Source organism: Ranitomeya variabilis, chromosome 7, assembly GCF_051348905.1.
Source record: "Ranitomeya variabilis isolate aRanVar5 chromosome 7, aRanVar5.hap1, whole genome shotgun sequence".
NCBI classification, from domain to species: Eukaryota; Metazoa; Chordata; class Amphibia; order Anura; family Dendrobatidae; genus Ranitomeya; species Ranitomeya variabilis.
This window is the reverse complement of record NC_135238.1, coordinates 109,529,643-109,550,995: the sequence shown is the minus strand read 5'-3', so window position 1 is coordinate 109,550,995 and position 21,353 is coordinate 109,529,643. Positions and strand designations below refer to the sequence as shown.

Genomic DNA, 21,353 nt, shown 5'->3' with positions numbered 1-21,353 from the left:
CATTTGGCGGTGTCTACTGAGAAGACGCCAGAGAATATGCAATGTGATAGAATTCTGTCCAGAAGTGAACGGCAGAATTTTAGACGAAAAAATGGGTTGTGCTTCTATTGCGGTGATTCAACTCATGTTATATCAGCATGCTCTAAGCGTACTAAGAAGCTTGATAAGTCTGTTTCAATTGGCACTTTACAGTCTAAGTTTATTCTATCTGTGACCCTGATTTGTTCTTTATCATCTATTACCGCGGATGCCTATGTCGACTCTGGCGCCGCTTTGAGTCTTATGGATTGGTCCTTTGCCAAACGCTGTGGGTATGATTTGGAGCCTCGTGAAACTCCTATACCCCTGAAGGGGATTGACTCCACCCCATTGGCTAGCAATAAACCACAATACTGGACACAAGTAACTATGCGGATTAATCCGGATCACCAGGAGATTATTCGCTTTCTTGTGCTGTATAACCTACATGATGTGTTGGTGCTTGGATTGCCATGGCTGCAATCTCATAACCCAGTCCTTGACTGGAAAGCTATGTCTGTGTTAAGCTGGGGATGTAAGGGGACGCATGGGGACGTACCTTTGGTTTCCATTTCATCATCTATTCCCTCTGAGATTCCTGAATTCTTGACTGAATATCGTGACGTTTTTGAAGAACCTAAGCTTGGTTCATTACCTCCGCACCGGGAGTGCGATTGTGCCATAGATTTGATTCCGGGTAGTAAATACCCTAAGGGTCGTTTATTTAATCTGTCTGTGCCTGAACATGCTGCTATGCGAGAATATATAAAGGAGTCCTTGGAAAAGGGACATATTCGTCCTTCGTCATCTCCCTTAGGAGCCGGTTTTTTCTTTGTGGCTAAGAAAGATGGCTCTTTGAGGCCGTGTATTGATTATCGGCTTTTGAATAAAATCACGGTAAAATATCAATATCCGTTGCCACTGCTGACTGATTTGTTTGCTCGCATAAAGGGGGCCAAGTGGTTCTCTAAGATAGATCTCCGTGGGGCGTATAATTTGGTGCGAATTAAGCAGGGGGATGAGTGGAAAACCGCATTTAATACGCCCGAGGGCCACTTTGAGTATTTGGTGATGCCTTTTGGTCTTTCAAATGCCCCTTCAGTCTTTCAGTCCTTTATGCATGACATTTTCCGTGATTATTTGGATAAATTTATGATTGTGTATCTGGATGATATTTTGATTTTTTCGGATGACTGGGACTCTCATGTCCAGCAGGTCAGGAGGGTTTTTCAGGTTTTGCGGTCTAATTCCTTGTGTGTGAAGGGTTCTAAGTGCGTTTTTGGGGTTCAAAAGATTTCCTTTTTGGGATATATTTTTTCCCCCTCTTCCATCGAGATGGATCCTGTCAAGGTTCAGGCTATTTGTGATTGGACGCAACCCTCTTCTCTTAAGAGTCTTCAGAAATTTTTGGGCTTTGCTAACTTTTATCGTCGATTTATTGCTGGTTTTTCTGATGTTGTTAAACCATTGACTGATTTGACTAAGAAGGGTGCTGATGTTGCTGATTGGTCCCCTGCTGCTGTGGAGGCCTTTCGGGAGCTTAAGCGCCGCTTTTCTTCCGCCCCTGTGTTGCGTCAGCCTGATGTTGCTCTTCCTTTTCAGGTTGAGGTCGACGCTTCTGAAATCGGAGCTGGGGCGGTTTTGTCGCAGAGAAGTTCCGATTGCTCCGTGATGAGACCTTGTGCTTTTTTCTCGCGTAAATTTTCGCCCGCCGAGCGGAATTATGATGTTGGGAATCGGGAGCTTTTGGCCATGAAGTGGGCTTTTGAGGAGTGGCGTCATTGGCTTGAGGGGGCTAGACATCAGGTGGTGGTATTGACTGACCACAAAAATCTAATTTATCTTGAGTCCGCCAGACGCCTGAATCCTAGACAGGCGCGCTGGTCGTTGTTTTTCTCTCGGTTTAATTTTGTGGTGTCCTACCTGCCGGGTTCTAAGAATGTTAAGGCGGATGCCCTTTCTAGGAGTTTTGAGCCTGACTCCCCTGGTAATTCTGAACCTACAGGTATCCTTAAGGATGGAGTGATATTGTCTGCCGTTTCTCCAGACCTGCGGCGGGCCTTGCAGGAATTTCAAGTGGATAGACCTGATCGTTGCCCACCTGGTAGACTGTTTGTTCCTGATGATTGGACCAGTAAAGTCATTTCTGAGGTTCATTCTTCTGCGTTGGCAGGTCATCCTGGAATCTTTGGTACCAGGGATTTGGTGGCAAGGTCCTTCTGGTGGCCTTCCCTGTCTCGAGATGTGCGAGGCTTCGTGCAGTCTTGTGACGTTTGTGCTCGGGCCAAGCCTTGTTGTTCTCGGGCTAGTGGATTGTTGTTGCCCTTGCCTATCCCGAAGAGGCCCTGGACGCACATCTCGATGGATTTTATTTCGGATCTTCCTGTTTCTCAGAAGATTTCTGTCATCTGGGTGGTGTGTGATCGTTTCTCTAAGATGGTCCATTTGGTTCCCCTGCCTAAGTTGCCTTCTTCTTCCGAGTTGGTTCCTCTGTTTTTTCAAAATGTGGTCCGTTTGCATGGTATTCCGGAGAATATCGTTTCTGACAGAGGTACCCAATTCGTGTCTAGATTTTGGCGAGCATTCTGTGCTAGGATGGGCATAGATTTGTCTTTCTCGTCTGCTTTCCATCCTCAGACTAATGGCCAGACCGAGCGGACGAATCAGACCTTGGAGACATATTTGAGGTGTTTTGTGTCTGCAGATCAGGATGATTGGGTTGCTTTTTTGCCTTTAGCGGAGTTTGCCCTCAATAATCGGGCCAGCTCTGCCACCTTGGTGTCTCCCTTTTTCTGTAATTCGGGGTTTCATCCTCGATTTTCTTCTGGTCAGGTGGAATCTTCGGATTGTCCTGGAGTGGATGCTGTGGTGGAGAGGTTGCATCAGATTTGGGGGCTGGTAGTGGACAATTTGAAGTTGTCCCAGGAGAAGACTCAGCTTTTTGCCAACCGCCGGCGTCGGGTTGGTCCTCGGCTTTGTGTTGGGGACTTGGTGTGGTTGTCTTCTCGCTTTGTCCCTATGAGGGTTTCTTCTCCCAAGTTTAAGCCTCGGTTCATCGGCCCGTACAAGATATTGGAGATTCTTAACCCGGTGTCCTTCCGTTTGGACCTCCCTGCATCTTTTTCTATTCATAATGTTTTTCATCGGTCATTATTGCGCAGGTATGAGGTACCGGTTGTGCCTTCCGTTGAGCCTCCTGCTCCGGTGTTGGTTGAGGGCGAGTTGGAGTACGTTGTGGAAAAAATCTTGGACTCCCGTGTTTCCAGACGGAAACTCCAGTATCTGGTCAAATGGAAGGGATACGGTCAGGAGGATAATTCTTGGGTGACTGCCTCTGATGTTCATGCCTCCGATCTGGTCCGTGCCTTTCATAGGGCTCATCCTGATCGCCCTGGTGGTTCTGGTGAGGGTTCGGTGCCCCCTCCTTGAGGGGGGGGGGTACTGTTGTGAAATTGGATTTTGGGCTCCCCCGGTGGCCACTGGTGGAATTGAACTGGTGTGCATCATCCCCTCTGTTCACCTGTTTCCATCAGGATGTGGGAGTCGCTATTTAGCCTTGCTCCTCTGTCACTTCCATGCCGGTCAACATTGTAATCAGAAGCCTTTCTGTGCATGTTCCTGCTGCTAGACAACTCCTAGCTAAGTTGGACTTTAGTCCTCGTTTGTTTTTGCATTTTGTTCCAGTTCACAGCTGTAGTTTCGTTTCTGTGTCTGGAAAGCTCTTGTGATCTGAAATTGCCACTCTGATGTTATGAGTTAATACTAGAGTCTTAAAGTAATTTCAGGATGGTGTTTTGATAGGGTTTTCAGCTGACCATGAAAGTGCCCTTTCTGTCTTCCTGCTATCTAGTAAGCGGACCTCAATTTTGCTAAACCTATTTTCATACTACGTTTGTCATTTCATCTAAAATCACCGCCAATATATGTGGGGGCCTCTGTCTGCCTTTCGGGGAAATTTCTCTAGAGGTGAGCCAGGACTATATTTTCCTCTGCCAGGATTAGTTAGTCCTCCGGCCGGCGCTGGGCGTCTAGGGATAAAACGCAGGCAACGCTACCCGGCTACTGTTAGTTGTGCGGCAGGTTTAGTTCATGGTCAGTTTAGTTTCCATCCTTCCAAGAGCTAGTTCTTATGTTTGCTGGGCTATGTTCTCTTGCCATTGAGAACCATAACAAACAGCGCCGGAAGGAGAGACTGGCTCAAGGTTTCTGTTTTTACTGTGGCAGTGCGGCTCATCTTTTCCGTTCCTGTCCTTTGAGGCTGGGAAGCGCCTCAACCTAGGACAGGTAAGAGAGGTCTCCCTAGGTATCCCTGAACCCTCTCAACCCCTTACTCTTTTTGTTCTTTTGCATCTGGGTAATAAGCGTTTTTCTGAATTTGCTGACATAGATTCCGGGGCGGCCGGGAATTTCATCCAACTCGAGGCAGTTAGTATGTTGCGGATTCCGGTCAGATCCCTGGAGACTCCTCGACAGATTGTGTCAGTCGATTGTCAACCTCTGCGGGAGTCCGTTACCTTGGTTACTGAAGAGCTGGAACTCCAAATTGGAATCCTGCACCGGGAGAAGATTGTCTTCTATGTGCTGCCCTTCTTGTTCCATACTAGTTTGCTTGGTCTTCCTTGGTTGAGGACTCATGAGCCTTGTCTTGACTGGCGGTCTGGTGAAATCCTACGTTGAGGACTCTTCTGTCAGAGTAACTGCATGCTTCCTGTTCAGCCAAGAAAACCTCCTTGTCCTACTTCTGTGCCTGCCAACTTACCTTCCTCATATTTGTCTTTCTTGGATGTCTTCGACAAAAAAGCAGAGATCCTGCCTCCACATCGACCATACGACTGCCCAATCGATCTAGTACCAGGCTCCACTCCACCCCGGGGTCGTATCTATCTGTTGTCTCCAACCGAGACCCAGGCCATGACAGAATATGTCCAGGAAAATCTGGCTAAAGGCTTTTTTACCCTTCGCCACGACAGCAGCCACTGGGGAGATAGGGATCCGCCTCAAGGAACAGGAAACCTACAGAAGAATAAAAGGGGCGGTCCGCCTCTCCTCCTCAGATTAATTTTAAAGCCAGATCCCTTATATCTCCCTAAGGTCAGAGGAAAATTCCATAGATCACAAGATATACATCTTCCCACTTTCTTTAAAGACCCCTCCACTCCTTAAGAACGAAAATTTCACACTCTAGATGTCAGGAGAATAGTTATACAATATATTGAAAGAACTAGTAGTTGGAGGCAGAGTAGGGTTCTGTTCATATCCTTCCAGGGCAAAAAGAAGGGGTATGGAGTTACAAGAGCCACATTATCCCGTTGGATTAGAGACGCTATCCGACTGGCCTACTCCATGAAAAATAAAGAACCTCCAGAGGGCATTAAAGCACACTCCACCAGAGCCATGGCTTCTTCCTGGGCCGAAAGAGGAAACATTCCAATTGAGAACATATGTAAGGCGGCAACTTGGTTGTCTCCTTCTACTTTCTATAATCACTACAGGCTTGATCTTTCATCAGCTTCTGACCTACACTTTGGCAAGACTATCCTCAGCACGGTGGTCCCCCCCTAGGTGTTGGTCTCTGGAAATCTCTCCAGTGGGTGCTTTCGTGGCGAAGGGTAAATAGCCGGATTACTTACCGATAATGCTCTTTTAATGAGTCCACGACAGCACCCAGTCACATCCCTCCCTAATAAACAAATTGAATTACTTCTATTGAGTATATAAGTTTGAGATATATATTTGTAAATATTTTGACTAATACTGGCGGTCCTCCGGGTACTCTGAAAATTAAACTGAGGAGGAGAGGCGGACCGCCCCTTTTATTCTTCTGTAGGTTTCCTGTTCCTTGGGACGGATCCCTATCTCTCCAGTGGGTGCTGTCGTGGACTCATTAAAAGAGCATTACCGGTAAGTAATCTGGCTAATATTCGCAAGTCCTCCTCTCCTGCTGGTGCTGTTTTTTTCTTCGTTAAGAAGAAGGATGGATCCCTTCGTCCATGTATTGATTACCGGGGCCTCAACAATCTCACGATCAAAAACAAGTATCCTCTACCTCTTATTCCAGAGTTGTTCGATTGCCTTAGGGGAGCACAAATTTTGACGAAGTTGGATCTTCGCGGAGCTTACAACCAAATCTGTATTCGTTCTGGTGACGAGTGGAAAACCGCCTTTAACACCAGAGATGGCCACTATGAGTATCTAGTAATGCCTTTCGGCCTGTGTAATGCTCCTGCGGTGTTCCAGGAGTTTGTGAATGATGTCTTCCGGGATCTACTCTACTCCTGTGTGGTGGTATATTTGAACGACATTCTTGTGTTTTCCTCGGATCTTGCTTCCCACAGGAGAGATGTTCGCCAAGGTCTGTTACGTCATAGACAGAATCGTCTCTATGCCAAACTCGAAAAGTGTGTCTTTGAACAATCCTCGTTACCGTTCTTCGGCTATGTCATCTCTGACTCTGGCTTACGAATGGATCCGGTTAAAGTGTCTGCTGTTCTTTACTGGCCACGTCCTCAAGGGGTAAAGGCAATTCAACGCTTCCTTAGGTTCGCAAATTACTACCGGCAGTTTATTCCACATTTCTCTACTCTGGTCTCCTCAATTTCTGCCTTGACTCGCAAAGGATCCAATCCTCACATCTGGTCTTCAGAAGCTGAAGAAGCATTTCGGTCTCTTAAGCAAGACTTTGCTTCCGCTCCTGTACTTCGTCATCCTGAGGTCAACAAGCCTTTCATCCTTGAGGTAGATGCTTCTGCCATTGGCGCTGGCGCGGTTCTTTCCCAGAGATCATCTTCCCGACAACTGGCTACTTGTGGTTTCTTTTCCAAAATCTTCTCCGTCTCTGAGAGAAATTACGCCATAGGCAACAAAGAACTATTGGCCATCAAGTTGGCACTGGAGGAGTGGCGGTATTTGCTGGAGGGAGCTGTTCACCCTTTCAAGATCTATACCGACCACAAGAATCTGGAATACATCCGTTCTGCGCAAAGACTAAATCCCCGGCAATTCCAGATGGTCATTATTCTTTGCCCGCTTTGACTTTGAATTACATTTCCGTCCTGGCAACAAAAACCTCAAAGCTGACACCTTGTCCAGATCTTTTCTTCCATCCGATGTAGAAGAAGAACCTTCACATATCATGGATCCCAGCAAGATCATTCTAGTAGCTCCAATCAGCATGTCTTCTTTACCTCCAGGTAAGACATTCGTCCAGGCAAACAAGAGGTCTCGAGTTCTACGTTGGGGTCATGCCTCCAAATTAGCAGGCCATATAGGGTACAAGAAGACACTCGCTCTAATCACACACTATTATTGGTGGCCATCTCTTACAGGACGTCCAAAGTTTTGTCGCCTCGTGTCCTTCTTGTGCGAGGAACAAAGTTCCTAGACATCTACCCTCCGGCCTCCTGCATCTGCTTCCAGTCCCATCGGCTCCCTGGCAACACATTGCCATGGATTTTATTACTGATCTTCCTGGCTCTTCTGGACATTCGGTCATTTTTGTAGTCTTGGATCGATTTTCCAAGATGGCTCATTTTGTCCCTTTGCCTGGTTTAACTTCCGCTCCAGAGTTGGCAAGAATCTTCATTGTTCACATCTTCCGGATACACGGTTTTCCTCTACACATAGTCTCTGATAGAGGAGTCCAGTTCACCTCTCGATTCTGGCGTGCTCTATGCAAGCTGATGAATGTTGCTTTGGATTTCTCTTCCGCTTACCATCCACAGACCAACGGACAAGCTGAGCGCACTAACCAAATTCTAATGACCTATCTCCGTCATTTTTCCAACAGTAATCATAATAACTGGGCTGATTTGCTTCTGTGGGCTGAATTCACGTATAATAACCATATCAATGACTCTTCTTCCAAATCTCCCTTCATCGTCTATGGGCAACATCCTGGAGTTCCTCTGCCGGTGCTTCCTGTCTCAGGTGTGCCAGCGGCCGACCTTCTGTCCGAGGAGTTCTCCAGGGTCTGGCAGGAGACCAAAATCGCTCTTGAACAGGCACAAGTCAGGATTAAGAGACATGCCGATAAGAGTCGCCTGGATCCTCCATTATATCGGCCAGGTGATAAGGTCTGGTTGTCTTCCAGGTTCATTCGTCTTAAGATCCCCTCGTATAAGTTGGGTCCACGGTACATAGGTCCCTTTGAGGTTTTGGCTCGTATCAATGATGTCTCCTACAAGTTGAAGTTGCCCACTTCGCATACCCAACTCTTTTCACGTTTCCCTTCTCAAACCTGTTGTTTTCAATCAGTTACATGCTTCTCCTGCTCAAACTCCTTTACCGGTTTCTGACCCGGATATCTTTGAGGTTAAAGATATTCTTGCCATGAAGAAGTCTAGAGGTAAAACTCTCTTTTTGGTCCATTGGAAGGGTTTTGGTCCCGAGGAGAGGTCTTGGGAACCCCGTGAAAACATACAGGCTCCTGTTATTCTAGCCAGATTCCTTTCTGGTCTTAGAAAGAGGGGGAGTAAGGGGAGGGGTACTGTCATGCCGCCGCTCCTGCCGCCCCACCTGCCACTCCACCCCCCATTCGCCGGCATACTTACCCTCTCCGGCGCGCTCCTCTTGCAGGCGCGTGTTCTCCTTTCTTCTCCTGATGCACCGCAGCTTCCTGGTGTCCGTCGGCTGCGCGTGCGCACTCCATCTCCCTCTGCGCACGCGCACTTCCTCTGTGACATGCTGGCGCGCTGCTTCTCCTCTCTATGGCCTGGATGACCCTGACCCGGAAGTCCTCCTACACACCATGTATTTAAGGTACGTCCTGCCTCTGATCCTTGCCTGATTGTCATTTGTTCTCATTTGACCCAGGTCCCTTCGTACCTTGCTCTGTCCTGTGCGTCCGTCTTGCCCTGCCTGTCTTGTGTTACCACCGTACCTTGCTCTGTCCTGTGCGTCCGTCTTGCCCTGGCTGTCTTGTGTTACCGCCGTACCTTGCTCTGTCCTGAGCATCCTTCATACTCTGCCTGTCCTGTGTTTCCGCCGTACCTTGCTCTGTCCTGAGCGTCCGTCATACCTCGCCAGTCCTGTTTGTCCGCCTCATCTTGCCTGTCCTGTGTTTCCACTATACCCTGCCAGTTCTGTATTACCGCCATACCCAGTCCGTCTTGGGCGTCCGCTATATCCAGTCTGTCCTGGGCGTCCGCCATATTCTACCAATTCTTAGTCTCAGTCATAGCTAATCTGCTCTGTGTCTCCGTCTGGCCTGGGACAACTCATAAAGTCCCATGGATTACAGTACCATCTTTATGCTGATAACACTCAGATCTACCTCTCTGTCCCAGACGTCATCTCTCTGCTGTCCAGAATCCCGGAGTGTCTATCAGCCATATCCTCTTTCTCCTCTCGCTTCCTCAAGCTCAATGTGGACAAATCTGAACTCATCATCTTTCCTCCATCTCATAAATCTTCCTTACCTGACCTATGTATCGCAATTAACGCCGTCACTCTTTCCCCCATACCGGAAGATTGCTGCCTCAGAGTATCTCTTGACTCTGCCCTGTCCTTCAAACCGCACATTGAAGCTCTTTCCACCTCCTGTTGCCTCCAGCCAAAAATATGTCCAGAATACGTCCTTTCCTCAACCCACAATCTACTAAAATGCTTATGCATGCCCTCATTATCTCCTGCCTTGACTACTGCAACATCCTTTTCTGTGGCCTCCCTGCTAACACCCTTTCACCTCTCCAGTCCATCCTTAACTTTGCTGCCCAACTAATTAATCTCTCTCCTCGCTACTCCTCCGCTTCTCCCCTCTGCAAATCTCTTCACTGGCTCCCATTCCCTCAGCGTATCCAGTTTAAATTACTAATTCTATACAAAAGATCTAACCTCGGCACACTCCAAAAATGTGAAGACAGAACTGTTGCTTTCAAAGTTTTTTTAATATATCTTGTGCAAAAGAGAATGGTTTCCAATGTTTCGGCTCAGGTGCGAGCCTTCGTCAGGAAGACAATCTTATGGTAGTTACGGTATGTAAGTTCCAGGCTCTCAGATTGCCCTATGGAAGTCTTAAAAGTGGTCTTCATGGGCCAGCAGAATGGAATTAAATGAAACTGTTCACATCCGTAGTAGACTATCCTTTGTTATCAATTGCTAGGAATACAGATGTATTGAGGTAGACTTAGCCTTTGTATCTTTACAAAGTAATAGAATGTGCATAAGGTGTTGTAAGAGGTAGTTACACCACAATGAGCCTTATTCACTGTTCATAGGAAAGGCTGCAGCTGGCATGTGGCTCCCACCCTGTGTCCTTGTTAGTGACTGCTTTAAGGTACCGTCACACTCAGCAACTTTGCAACAAGAACGACAACAATCCGTGGCGTTGCAGAATCCTGGATAGCGATCTCATTGTGTTTGACACGCAGCAGCGATCTGGATCCCGCTGTGCCATCGCTGGTCGGAGCTAGAAGTCCAGAACTTTATTTCGTCGCCAGGTCGACGTGTATCGTCAGGTTTGACATCAAAAGCAACGATGCCAGCAATGTTTGACATGGAGCTAACAACCAGCGAGATCGAGAAGTGAGTCACCGTTACGTCACTGTATCGCTCCTGCATCGTTCTGGAGTTGCTGTGTTTGACGTCTCTACAGCGACCTAAACAGCGACGCTCCAGCGATCTAGTTTAGGTTGGCTTGTTGTCTATATCGCCGCAGCGTCGCTGAGTGTGACGGTACCTTTAGTGTGGAGGCAAGGATTACTAATACTGACTTACAAGGCCATCCATAACCTGTCTCCTCCATACGTTTCTGAACTAATCTCCAGATATCCTCCCTCACGTAATCTCCTGTCCTTTCAAGACCTCCTTCTCTCCTCCACACTTATTCGCTCCTCACCCAATCGCCTCCAAGACTTCACCTGAATATCCCCCATCCTCTGGAATTCTTTGCCCCAACACATCCGACTATCAACCACATTCGGATCCTTCAGACAGAACCTGAACACCCACCTCTTCAGGAAAGCTTACAGTTTGCACTGACCCCGCTGCCTCCTGACAACTACCCGAGCTACTGCCTCACCAACACTGGAGCTGCTGCAACCCCCAACCTACTGTCTCCTTCTCCACCATCCTGTAGAATATAAGCCTGCAAGGGCAGGGTCCTCTCCCCTCTGTATCAGTCTGTGATTGTTAGTTTGTTTACTGTAAGTGATATCTGTAATTTATATGTAACCCCTTCTCATGTACAGCACCACGGAATCAGTGGTGCTATATATAAAATGTTTTTTATCTTGAATCAAAGTGAAATGCTCAAATACTGCTGACTTCATAAGATGCTTTTTAAACATTTTTTTAATTATGTAAATTCACTCTCAACATAATTTTGTCCTGTAAAAAAATAAGGTATATTGTAATTCTTGCAAGAATAGGGAATCATGCACTGTATAATTTAGGATAGAAATAAAACAATCTTTGCATAAATCAACAGTACAGATGGTAAGTATAAAGTTTGTAAAATATGTTATTAGATAGCTTTACTATGAACTTTCAATGTCACGCTTGTCTCATGGTACAGCTCACTAAATGCTTCACATCATATTTCTTCAGTCTAGTCACAACAGACAGCTGAACCGGAACCTAAAGTGGAGCTCCAGATAGGTTTTCTGGGGTTGGGATAAATTTGTTACATTCCAGGAAGCCTGCAAACTCTATTTTAGGCTTCCTCCGCAGTCTTCTGGGAGTGAGGTACCGAGGGTGGGGATTGTTGTCTCCCTTCTTCAAGGAAACCCTCAATCCTGGGCATTCTCAATCCCATCCGACTCATTGCCATTCCAGTCGGTGGATGCATTTTTTGCTTGTCTTGGCGTCCTTTATGATGACCCTGACTTGGTCTCTCTTACAAGTCTAAACTACACAAGATCCAGCAGGGAGACCGACCAGCAGAGGTATTTTGTTCAGAATGCCGTATATCGGCCACTGACACCCAGTGGAATGATCCTGCCCTTAGAAGTCAATTTTGTCATGGCCTGTCTGAATGGTTAAAGGATGCATTGGCGCAGTACAAAACTCCTGCGACGTTGGAGGCCGCCATGGCTATTGCCATACGTATAAATAGACACCTCAGGGTTAGACCTGTAATGACTCCACCCCCTATGGTACTTCGTAAAGCGGTAGTTTTTTTCTGTGTGCTCTGAAGAACCTATGCAGTTAGGGGGCTTCCCCCTGTTATGAGTCTTTTGTGGTTTGTCTCAAAATGGGGGGGGTGCTTTTACTGTGGCAAAAAGGGTAATTTCATTGGAGTTTTCTATCTATACCTAAGCAACAGAAACTATTGGAAAACTTTTGACCCCAGGTTGTCTGGAAGATTATAACCTGGGAGTATTTATCTCCTCTGCAAGAGTGTCTCAATTTCTCCTACCTGCAGAAGTGGTTGTAGGTATGGAAACTGAGACAATATCTGTCTTACTGGATAGTTGGGCAGGAGCCAATATAGTAACATAGTAACATAGTTATTAAGGTTGAAGGAAGATTAAGTCCATCTAGTTCAACCCATAGCCTAACCTAACATGCCCTAACATGTTGATCCAGAGGAAGGCAAAAAAAAACACATGTGGCAAATAGTAAGCTCCACTTTGGGGAAAAAAATTCCTTCCCGACTCCACATACGGCAATCAGACTAGTTCCCTGGATCAACGCCCTATCAAGGAATCTAGTATGTATACCCTGTAACATTATACTTTTCCAGAAAGGTATCCAGTCCCCTCTTAAATTTAAGTAATGAATCACTCATTACAACATCATACGGCAGAGAGTTCCATAGTCTCACTGCTTTTACAGTAAAGATCCCGCTTCTGTTATTATGCTTAAACCTTCTTTCCTCCAGATGTAGAGGATGCCCCCTTGTCCCTGTCTCAGGTCTATGATTAAAAAGATCATCAGAAAGGTCTTTGTACTGTCCCCTCATATATTTACCGTATATACTCGAGTATAAGCCGAGATTTTCAGCCCAAATTTTTGGGCTTAAATTGCCCCTCTCGGCTTATACTCGAGTCACGGTCGGCGGGTGAGGGGGAGAGGGCGCTGAGGCATACTTACCTGCTTCCGGCGCTCCTGGCGCTCCCCCTGCCCATCCCACGGTCTTCGGTGCCGCAGCTCTTCCCCTGTTCAGCGGTCACGTGGGACCGCTCATTAGAGAAATGAATATGGACTCCACTCCCATAGGGGCGGAGCCACCTATTCATTTCTCTAATCAGCGGTAACGGTGACCGCTGACAGAGGAAGAGGCTGCGGCACCGAAGACCAGCTGTCCGGGGGAAGGAGCGGGACGTCGGGAGCAGGTAAGTATTACATATTCACCTGTCCGTGTTCCACACGCCGGGCGCCGCTCTGTCTTCCCGGCGTCTCTCCGCACTGACTGTGCAGGTCAGAGGGCGCGATGACGCATATAGTGTGCGCGCTGGGACGGGACGCTGAGGCGCTGCGGGCAAGAGAGATGAGTATGTGTTTTATTATTTTTATTGCAGCAGCAGCAATGGCACAGCTTTCTATGGCACATCTATGGGGCAATAATGAACGGTGCAGAGCACTATATGGCACAGCTATGGGGCAATAATGAACGGTGCAGAGCACTATATGGCACAGCTATGGGGCAATAATGAACGGTGCAGAGCACTATATGGCACAGCTATGGGGCAATAATGAACGGTGCAGAGCACTGTATGGCACAGCTATGGGGCAATAATGAACGGTGCAGAGCACTATATGGCACAGCTATGGGGCAATAATGAACGGTGCAGAGCACTATATGGCACAGCTATGGGGCAATAATGAATGGTGCAGAGCACTATATAGTACAGCTATGGGGCAATAATGAACGGTGCAGAGCACTATATGGCACAGCTATGGGGCAATAATGAACGGTGCAGAGCACTATATGGCACAGCTATGGGGCAATAATGAACGCTGCAGAGCACTATATGGCACAGCTTTCTATGGTACAGCTATGGGGCAATAATGAATGGTGCAGAGCACTATATGGCTATGGGGCCATAATGAACGGTATGGAGCATCTATTTTTATTTTTGAAATTCACCGGTAGCTGCTGCATTTTCCACCCTAGGCTTATACTCGAGTCAATAAGTTTTCCCAGTTTTTTGTGGCAAAATTAGGGGGGTCGGCTTATACTCGGGTCGGCTTATACTCGAGTATATACGGTATATGTTAAAATAAGGTCACCCCTTAGTCTTCGTTTTTCCAAACTAAATAGCCCCAAGTGTAATAACCTATCTTGGTATTGCAGACCCATCAGTCCTCTAATAACCTTGGTCGCTCTTCTCTGCACCCACTCTAGATCAGCTATGTCTTTCTTACACACTGGAGACCAGAACTGTGCACAGTATTCTAAGTGTGGTCGAACTAGTGACTTGAATAGAGGTAAAATTATGTTCTCCTCATGTGCATCTATGCCTCTTTTAATGCACCCCATTATTTTATTTGCCTTTATAGCAGCTGCCTGACACTGGCCACTGAATATGAGTTTGTCATCCACCCATACACCCAGGTCTTTTTCATTGACAGTTTTGCCCAGAGTTTTAGAATTAAGCACATAGTTATTCATCTTATTACTTCTACCCAAGTGCATGACCTTACATTTATCCCCATTAAAGCTCATTTGCCATTTATCAGCCCAAGCTTCTAGTTTACATAAATAATCCTGTAATATAAAATTGTCCTCCTCTGTATTGATTACCCTGCAGAGTTTAGTGTCATTGCAAATATTGAAATTCTGCTCTGAATGCCCCCTACAAGGTCATTAATAAATATGTTAAAAAGAAGAGGGCCCAATACTGACCCTTGTGGTACCCCACTGCTAACCGCGACCCAGTCAGAGTGTGCTCCATTAATAACCACCCTTTGTTTCCTATCCCTGAGCCAGCTCTTAACCCACTTACACATATTTCCCCCTATCCCCATTATTCTCATTTTATGTATCAACCTTTTGTGTGGCACCGTATCAAAAGCTTTGGAAAAGTCCATATACACTACATCCACTGGGTTCCCTTGGTCCAGTCCGGAACTTACCTCTTCATAGAAGCTGATCAAATTAGTCTGACATGAACGGTCCCTAGTAAACCCGTGCTGATACTGGGTCATGAGGTTATTCCTCTAAAGATACTCCAGTATAGCATCCCTTAAAATGCCCTCCAAGATTTTACCCACAGTAGAGGTTAAGCTTACTGGCCTATAATTACCGAGTTCAGTTTTTGTCCCCTTTTTGAATATTGGCACCACATTTGCTATACTCCAGTCCTTATGGAGTCTTTAAAGATTAAAAATAATGATCTATCAATGACTGTACTTAATTCCTGCAGTACTCGGGGGTGTATCCCATCCAGGCCCGGAGATTTGTCAATTTTAGTGATTATGGTGGATGATTGGTTCACTCAGACCCTTGGTCTCTCCTATAGTGTCCTGGTGAAGTCCATTTCCTTATTTTCGATAGACTCTGTACCTCTGGGTCAGAGAAGCTTTATGTACAGTACAGACCAAAAGTTTGGGCACACCTTCTCATTTAAAGATTTTTCTGTATTTTCATACACTTGTGGGAGGGGCTGCCGACCTTCCATGAACCGCTTCTGAGAGAAAGTCAATCTGCTGCTGCTGTTGCATCTGTTGTATAATCATACTTACTGGTCTTTTGTGTTCCATCTGTTGCTGCTGTAACTGATGCTGTTGGAGCTGTGCTTGTACCAAATTATTAAGCAGGTCCTCCATTTTGCCTGGTGTCCATATGCTGGCTTGTGGCCGTCTTCACCCAGGGCATGCAGTACCTCTTGTAGCTGTCACATGTGTTCGCTGGGAACGCTGCCCACACTTCTTCATGGCTCTATGCTCTTGTGCGCGTGTGCGGACTAGCGCTGCTCTCTGTACTTTGGCCGCCTACTCTTCTGTTCTCCTCACGCAGGCGCTGTTGGGCTGTACTTCTGTGCCCATGTGCGGTCTTACGTTGCTTTATGCAGTTAATTTCTGGCTCCCGCATTTGTACCTCTCCTGCACACCTGTGTTCCACACGAGCGCCCGATGCACCTATCAGCTAGCAGGTATTTATATGTGCTGCACTTATTTGAATTCATCTTCCCCTGACGAAGCCGTACAGGTTACGGCGATACGCGTTGGGTTGCACCCCGCTCCAATTTTTCATCTGGGCCCCCTCCTGGTTGGTATCCTCCTTTATCCTGGTCCGTTTTGATTTCCATCATGGCTCATACATTTAGTTTGGTGCTATCTTAGTTGCACATATGACGGATCTGTGATTCACAGCCATCTTATTATCTGTGTCTTATGGGCCATGGTGGTTTTCTTATGGCTCTATTTGAGACTGTGGCCATTTTTATTTTATTTTGTTATGGTGGCACACTGGTCCGAGCAGGATCTATATTAGCCACACAATTAGTGGTGGCATAGGTTCATGCACATTTCATGATTTCTATAGGAGGTCCTTCCCATTTGTCATTTTAGGCACATTTGTATTGCTTCATATGCTTGTGGTGACTATGGTATATTTGTTTTGATTTTTTGTTATATTATATATTTATTATCATCACTTTATCAATCATATAGAATATAGACATAGTGCCTTAAGGGGTTTCTATGAGTGGGGTGTGATTGTTCTGTTTTTACTTATGTTTTATGTGTTTTTTGCTGTTTTGGTGTACCCAATAAAAATTTCATATATTGTTCTAAATTGGTGTAGTGTGCAGGCTTTACGGTAGTGTCTGTTTCTCTTTCTTGTGCATGTAGTTTTCACTACCGGCCTTTGGGCACATCCCTGTTACTTGGTTTACAGTTGTGCGCCTTGCCTTCCTTTATTGTATTAGCTTCTTTTGCCCTCCTAGTGGTGGGTTTTTCTTTCAAGGCATGCACACGTCCTATTTTGGATTCTAGTGAGTTATGTGAGACTTATTTGTGATATTAATTTATTGACATTGTTTTTTGTATTCTTGATACTAGCTATACGGGTGTTTCTTGTGGACACAGGAACATGGATTGGGACGCCCGGGAGGCGGCTTGGCTGGCTCAATCTCAAAATATTTTTGCTGCTACAGAGACGGTTGCTCAGGATTTGGACTTTTCACAACTTACTCTAACGGCAGCCCATAAGCTGGGCATCAGGCTGTGGTGGAATATCCGCAGCCTGGAAGAGTACATTAAGTCCAGTATAGCACCACGTGGGTTAAGGGTGACCATTTACCCAGCATGGGAGCCTTCTTCCGAATTTCAAGCCACTTGGGAAAAAGGACTGTTAAGCTGTTCTAACATTATTATGAACATGCTTTTAGCACATGACAGAGAATTACTCTCGGATACAAAAAAGAAGATTAGGGATATGGAAGCTAAATTGATCTCTCATGATATTGGTACTCAGGTTCAGCCATTTAAACTTAAATTGAAGGATATTTTGGACAAATTTGATCAGGAGATTATGCAACGAAAAAAGTCTAAGTTCTCGAGGGACCACAGAGATTTTGATCAGGGCCAGGCATTTCGTTGGAAACATCACGGTAACTCAAGGTCTCAATCTACATCACGTAAGAATATGGCTGGTGCTGGTATTTTACCACGCACCGATGACACTCGTACATCTGGGAGTGATTTTTTGTCTTCGGTCGAAAGCGACCTAGATACCGGACCCGAGGAGGGAAGAAGCGGCGACAATATAACAATGAGGGTGACACGGAACAAGACATACAGACTGACATTTTACAACCAACGCAGGAAATTTCGCAAGTAGTGGCCCCGGATGGTCCGTCACAGCTCATACAAGGAAGTCAGGTACAAAATGACACTCTACATATTATCAATCTGTCTGATTACCAGCTTTCGCCGATTGAAACCTCTGTACTCCAAAGGGGTTTGACTTTTTCATCTGTCCAGCCTGTCGATAAATTTGTTCTTATTAAGGATTTGTATCTTTTTTGTAGGTCTTTGGTTCTCCAGGTCCTACATAATAAACCAAAATTGATTGACAATGTGGACCAGGCTGATCAGCGGGTTTTGCAGGATTTATTGGATCTGCTACAGGAGAATTCAGATACGACAGGTAAGGATCGTTTCCCCCACAGAATTAAGTCCACGACGGCTCCTCCCTTCTCTTTGGTACCCTCGGTTAGGGTTTTCTTTGAACTAGTGAAGAAGGATATATTCTCATTGTCTGTTCGGTCTTCTTTTCCGAATAATTTGAATGTCATGGAGAGGAGGGCGATTGTGGGCCTTAAAAACAATCAGGCGTTTATCATTAAGGAGGCCGATAAGGGGGGCAATGTGGTTCTCTGGTCACATGAACTATACTTGGAGGAGGCCAATCATCAATTACAGAACACCAAATTTTATAGGAAACTCCCGTCAGACCACACGGGAGTATTTTCTGTGAAATATAGGAGGCTGTTGGATAAGGCCAAGGATTTGGGTATTATCCAGGAACAGGAGTTCAAGTTCCTGTGGGTTGAGAGTCCTATTGTGTCTACCTTCTATATGCTTCCTAAGGTACACAAAAATTTGGTCAAACCTCCTGGTCGGCCTATTGTGGCCAGTATTGGGAGTCTATGCAAAAAGGCATCAATCTATTATTATTTCCTACAGCCCCTGGTTAAACAGTTGCCCTCCTTTGTACAGGACTCTTCGCACTTCATTCACACTTATTTGGACATGAGCATACCAGCACAGGCTCTACTCGTAACATGTGACGTGGAGTCCTTGTACTCAAATATTAGCCATGGGGATGGCACTGCGGCAGTGCTGCATTTTTTTGACCTGGTTTTGGATTCTGACAGAATGCATGACTCTTTTGTAGTGGACCTTTTGAGTTTCATTTTGAATCACAATTATTTTGTGTTTGACAGGACGTTCTTTTTGCAGGTATCAGGGGTGGCCATGGGGGCGCGCTGTGCCCCGGCCCTCGCGAATCTATTCTTGGGGTGGTGGGAGGCCACTGTGGTCTACCCTATGGCATCATATAACACCTATGTACGCTACTGGCGGCGTTACATTGACGATCTATTCTTTGTTTGGACAGGTACAGCTTTAGAATGCCGGGATTTTATCGAGGCATTAAATTGCAATACGCACAACATTATCTTGACATATGCAATTTCCCCGTTATCAGTGACTTTTTTGGACCTTCGGATTACTAAGGAGAATGGATCACTTGTTACGAGCCTGTTTAGAAAACCTACGGGTACGAATTCCCTCTGGGAGTATCATAGTTTTCATCCAGCACATACCAAGAGAGGGGTGCCTACTGGACAATTCCTACGGGTAAGACGAAATTGCACTGAAGACGAGGATTTTCGTTTAGAGGCACGGCAACTTACATCACGACTTAAGGATAGAAGTTATCCAAGACGGTGTATTTCATCGGCCTATGAGCGGGCTAGGGTGCAAACCCAGGTATCCCTATTGACTGCTAGGACCAAGGTGACCAATACTAGGCCTCGCTTTATTACTACTTTCAATTCCCATTGGTCTCATGTAAGGGGGATTCTTCGCAGACACTGGGATATCTTGACGACCGACCTTCAGACCTCTAAAATTGTTAGTGAGACACCTCTGCTCACGGCGAGAAGGGCTCCCAACTTTAAGGACCTTCTCACCAAGAGCCATTACACGAGACAGACGAAGAGGCTACAGCGGGGTGTGATCCTAAAGGGTTCTTTTGCGTGCGGTAGTTGCAATGTATGCCCTTACATGTGTGCTAACAGAGATTTTTTCGTTAATCCCAGGGATGGTACCAGATATACCTTGAAGAACTACATTAATTGTAAAAGCAGCTGTGTCATCTACGCCTTAATATGTCCATGTCACATGGTATACGTGGGACAGACGTCCCAGGAACTCTGACGACGTATACAGAAGCATTTCTCAACTATTAACCTGGCATCTGTGGATCAAGCAAAGGGTAAATTACTTACCTCGGTGGCATCCCATTATCTCACCCACCACTCTGGCAAAATTATCAACACACAAGTGGTTGGGTTAGAAAGGATACAACTGTCCAATAGGGGAGGATGCCCTAGGAAATTGCTTTTACGGTCAGAATCCCGCTGGATTTTCAATCTTAATTCAACCAGCCCAGGGGGTCTCAATGAGGAGCTTTTATTCACTGTTTTTTTGGGTGAATAGCTCTTTATTATTATATATATTTTTCTGTAGATCTGTTCCTTTGGGGTCATTAGCTGTTTTTGCCAATCATTTTATTATTGGTTTTTTGTTCTTTCTTTTTTTCTTTAGATGCTGCGTGTACTTTTTCCATTCTTGGCACACTTCGCTATGCAGTCACCATATTCCTATACCACTGGCCTGGATATAAGATGTACCTCCAGTGTCCTGGTGATTATGAATATTACGGATGTATTACATATCGTTACTCTACAGATCCTTGGATTTCGGTCTCTTTGGAACCTTATGGAGGCGCATATTTATCTACATTGGTCATTGTTGTACTTATTTATGGACTGTATATTTTGTTATTTCCTTTGGACATGGTCCATTTCTCCTGGTTTGGACAATTATTTATTATTACTGCTTATGTGCCACCCCTCTGGACTTGGTGGGACCCGGGACTATTGATTTTTTTTTTTTTTTTTTACTTTTTGAGGGGTTTTCTGGGTACGTTATTTTGGGCCTGTTTTGGGCCTTGCTGCTATGTATACACACATGTGTAATTTTGTATATTTATGTCTTTATGTATTCCGTGTATTATATTATTTATATGTTGGTTTACATGGGTGTGTGTGGATATATGTTTGTATGTTTGTGTACGTATCCCCTTATATGTTGTGGCGCCTTGTCTTGTTTAGTGTACGGTTTATTTTTTTAGTTTTATAGGTTCTCTCTTCTTATGTGCATTATTTTGCTGTTATTCTCAACGGGCCCGTTGTACAGCATTTTTCCTTCTTTTCTTTTCTTTTCTTCTCTGTTTATTCTTCTACACTGGTGCTTCTAGGCCCCTGGGCTGATCCTATGCTGATTGGCTTGTGTCTGCCCTTGCCATATGTGCCCATTGCACTACAGTTTTATTTGATTGGGCGCATCTCTATACTAGAACAGATTGGCTAGGTGGGCCTCTTGTGCATGCACTTTTTGCACTATGGCCCTATTGGCCTGACGTAATTTCATGCTTTGACTTCTTTACGCAGGCGCTATGGCTCTATGCTCTTGTGCGCGTGTGCGGACCAGCGCCGCTCTCTGTACTTTGGCCGCCTACTCTTCTGTTCTCCTCACGCAGGCGCTGTTGGGCTGTACTTCTGTGCCCATGTGCGGTCTTACGTTGCTTTATGCAGTTCATTTCCGGCTCCCGCATTTGTACCTCTCCTGCACACCTGTGTTCCACACGAGCGCCC

General features: G+C 45.8%; 1 protein-coding gene and 1 long non-coding RNA gene across 5 annotated transcripts in view; both read left to right on the top strand.

Annotated features, from left to right (window-relative positions):
- Positions 1–21,353, top strand: part of HIBCH (3-hydroxyisobutyryl-CoA hydrolase) — a 962,330-nt gene that overhangs the window by 435,366 nt on the left and 505,611 nt on the right. The gene's annotated exons all lie outside the window — the stretch shown is intronic.
- Positions 19,066–20,926, top strand: LOC143785331 (uncharacterized). The gene is made up of 3 exons (XR_013217973.1): positions 19,066–19,269; positions 19,734–19,909; positions 20,242–20,926. It is a non-coding gene; the product is annotated as an uncharacterized LOC143785331 (long non-coding RNA).